The following is a 4,539-nucleotide window of genomic DNA, read 5'->3' as shown; positions in this document are numbered from 1 at the left end:
TGAAGAATGCCTACTTGAAGTTGCTGGAAGAAAGGTAAAGAGAGTTGGAAATATACTCAAACACCAACGGAGTCCCTAGTGCTCTCTTGACTGTTTGGTAGCAGATATTTTATTACCAAAGATAACATCATCAGTGCTAGTGAAGTGGGCTTAGCTCCCTGTTTATAGTTATTTGTGAGATCGCATTCTACCCCACACATCCCTACGACCAATCCGCTCACACAGGGAGGGTCTCCTCCGGGTACCCTCCGCTAGACAATGCGGGCGGGCGGTGCCCAGGAGTAGGGCCTTCTCTGTGATGGGCCCAACCCTCTGGAACGAACTCCCCCCTGACATTAGAACTACTGTTGATCTCCGCTCCTTCCGTAAGAAACTCAAGACCCACCTGTTCCGGCTAGCCGGCCTAGCCTAATCGTAATCATAAGTACAATCTATTACTGACCTTCCTGGATGGCTTTTTAATATTCTAAATTTTGGGGTTTTAATTTGGTTTTAGACTGTTTTTAACTTGAAATGAGTTCGGGTATTTTACAGACCGTATGTTTATGTTGGTTGTCTAATGTTTTGTTGTTCTTGCTTTGTTGTTTTATATGTACTGTCTGTACACCGCCCCGAGTCCCTGCGGGGAGAGGGGGGCGGTATATAAATTTAATAAAACTCAAAACTCAAACTCAAACTATATACAGTAGCTCAGGGATGAACTGTGGGACAGGGATGACCTGCCAATGTTAGTGGGGGTGTATACTGAATATAAGGTACTGACACGAACTACTGCATATAAATAGGAATCAAAGCCACATTTATTAGCACTGATGTTACCTACATCTGCAATCAAGCAACTGAGCTTAGAGAACACCAAAGTTTATCCTTGAGCTACCTATATTTTCTTCTGACAGCAGTGGAAGCTACAAGTCTTGAACCACTAACAGCAGAGCATCAGTCTTATCCTAACCCTTTTCTTTTTGAGGAGGTTAGATATATTTTATCCCTTGATAGTAAAAGCGGGTTAGAGCACACATTTTTTTGGATTTCCCATTTAGCAATAGGAATGGTTCTTGTTAAAACCGCCTTCTGGCTATGAATTAGTAAGTTAACTCCTGGGCAAAATGGACATGATACAGAAGAGTTATAACAACTAAAATATAGTAAATCTGTTTGAAAATATGAAATTACAGTATTTACTTTAGCACTGTTACACAATGATTATTTTGCTTTTGAATAAATCAATTTCTGTTAGAAGAGAAGTTGCTCTTAAAAGTTTAGAGGTTATCTTTTTTGGGGGGGGGGGGGAGGAAAAAAGCAATACTTTTGAATTGTTTTGAAGACAGCTCATTTTTTATTTCTTTTGCTTTTGAAAACATGAGTCCCAATCATACAAGTGGTAGATACACTACAGACGTTTTAATGTGACTTGTCAGGTACGTAGTATGAAGGCAATATATTCATCCAACCACTGTGTAATGAAAAGGGCAACAATATTGCCTTTCTAATTTCCATTTGCTCATCTTCCTCTCCTATATAATTCGAAACAAGACTGCATCATTGTTTGAGCTAGTAATTGATAGCAAAATAAGCCAAGCAATTATCAAAGCAGCTACACATTTTATTGCTATAAAACTATTTTAAGAAATAAATTTTCTGGCAGGGGCCTGATATTAACTTAGTCTCCTGTTAGCATAGTTTTTAAAGAAGCTCTATCACAATAAAATAAGAATAATGAACATTTACAAATTATCATTAACAACTACTGGTAAATGCATTAACTGAGAGTGAAATACTACCAGGCTCAGCAAATGGCAAGGTTTTCATACATATATTAAGAAAAAACACCTTAGAATCCCACTTCTTCCAAACAATGTTTGCTGGGGATAGTTAGAGCTTTTTAGAAAAAGTAACATTGGCAGTTTGATCAGACTTTCCCCTCCAAAATAGCATTTACTGTTACGCAGTTCCACATGCTGTATAGTTCTCAAAGAGAATTTAGTCTGTTGCTGTCTCCTGAAGTTATTTCACTCAATAATAATAATAGATATAAAATTATTATTCATTATTATTAAAAGTTGATTCCTACCATAGGACGTTGGCAGCAACCCGTATCAACCACTAGCACCAGTCAATAGTATTTGTGATGCATTTTTGAATGTTTAGTTGACTGAGTTTCATGTTTAATGAATAAAGTATATAATAATATCATATATTTTAAGAAAATACTTGGTTGATACCTGGGATGACAGTAACCTGTATCAACCATCAGTGCCAGTTAATATTTGTGATACATTTTTAAATGTTCAGTTGACTGAGTTTCATGTTTAATGAATAAAGTATAATAATAATAACAACAACAACAATGACTACCTACAACGCCATGACCATATTGCTAAGATTATTCACTGGAAATTGTGCCAAAAGTTTGGATTTGAGTACAGCAAAAACCACTGGGACCATCAGGTTGAGAAGGTTTTAGAGAATGAGAAAGTCAAGATCTTGTGGGACTTCAGAATCCAGACTGATGGGCACTTGGCCTACAACACACCTGACACAACAATAATTGAAAAGAAAAAAGTATGGTTCATTGACATTGCAATACCTGATGATGCATGAATTGAAGATAAACAGCAAAAAAAATAATAATCACAAAATACCAGGACTTGCAAATTGAGGTTGATCGACTGTGGAAAAAGAAATCATGTGTTGCCCCAATTGTAATTGGAGCCCTTGGAGCAATACCTAAAGGGCTACCTCACTATTTGGAAATTCTAAATTTACCTGACTTGAACATTCTGACTCTACAAAAAACCACCCTACTTGGAACAACTTATATCCTCCCACGTTACCTTAACAGTTCCTAGGTCCTTGGTTAGGACTCGAGCTGTTGAGCTACCAACCAGCCCCAAAGGCTGTGAATCTCACCAAAGATTAACCACATAATAACAACTACAATAATAATAATAATACAATAATGATAATGATAATAATAATAATGATGATGATGATGATGATGATGATAATAATAATAATAATAATAATAATAATAATAATAATAATGCCAAATCCGGCAAAAACAACTGGCCGCTGTGATACAATCTAATAATAATAATAATAATAATAATAATAATAATAATAATAATAATAATAATAATGCCAAATCCGGCAAAAACAACTGGCCGCTGTGATACAATCTAATAATAATAATAATAATAATAATAATAATAATAATAATAATAATAATAATAATAATAATAATAATAATAATAATATCGCGCAGACTGATTATAAATTGCGGCACAATTCAGTAGCACAAATGATCCACTGGAATTTGTGCAAAAATTATAATATTAAAACAACAACAAACTGGTGGGAACATAAGCCTGAAAAAGTCACCGAAAATCAGATGGTCAAGATCCTGTGGGATTTTCGTATACAAACAGACAAAATACTAGCGCATAACACACCAGACATCACACTGGTTGAGAAAAAGAAGGTTACAATCATAGACATCGCAATACCAGGTGATAGCAGGGTTGAGGAGAAGGAACATGGAAAAGTCGCGAAATACCAGGACTTAAAAATTGAAATCCAACGATTATGGCACAAACCAGCAGTGGTAATTCCAGTGGTAATCGGCACACTGGGTGCTATTCCAAAAGCACTGGAATTACATTTAAAACAGTTAAAACTTGACAAAATCACCATCAGTCAAATGCAAAAAGCTGCACTGCTTGGATCTGCACGTATATTACGAAAATACGTTACGATGTCCTAGGCCCCTGGGTGGGGCCCAACTAGTAATCAATGCCAAATCCGGCGAATCAACTGGCCGCCGTGATACAATCGTATAATAATAATAATAATAATAATAATAATAATAATAATAATAATAATAATAATAATAATAACAACAACAACAACAACAACAACAACAACAATAATGCCAATCTTTTCCAAGTGATAGACTTGCAATACTCATCCAATCCCCCCCCCCCCCCTAAACGTCTTTGCCTCCCAGGGGAATGGATCACGGAAGGTCATTTAAGAAAAAAGACTGGAGAGCCATCTATCTGAAATGGTATAAAACAGATTTCTCCAGCCTATCTGGGTTGGCGGCCCGGAGGGGTGGGTGGGGAAGAGGCGACTTTAGCCGCGCACGCGCGCACGGAGGCGCGCGCGGCGGTAGCGCGAGTGGGGGTGGGGGTGTACGCGCGCGCATTGGCTAGCCACTCACGCGGCCCGTTGGCCAATAGGCCACTGCCTGGTAGGGTTTCTTTCTTGAGTAGGAGGTTGGATTAGAGCACCTCCAAAGTCTGATTGATTACAACAACCATCAGCCGGAAAATGGGTTTTTGTTTAAGATGTACATAGACTGGAGAAGATAAATGTATCAAATTGCAATAAGACGCGCTAATTTTAAATATGACAAGGAATTCTCAATGCCATTTCACGCCCCTCTGTCCGATATCACTTGTAGAGAACTGGCGGAAATGACGACACGCTGGTTACCGCGGCCCATGCACGAGACCGAATGTTTCCGGATCACGTGGC

The sequence above is a fragment of the Natrix helvetica genome, assembly GCF_964273705.1.
Source record: "Natrix helvetica genome assembly, chromosome: 1".
In the NCBI taxonomy this organism is placed as follows: domain Eukaryota; kingdom Metazoa; phylum Chordata; class Lepidosauria; order Squamata; family Natricidae; genus Natrix; species Natrix helvetica.
This window is presented reverse-complemented; position numbering follows the sequence as displayed.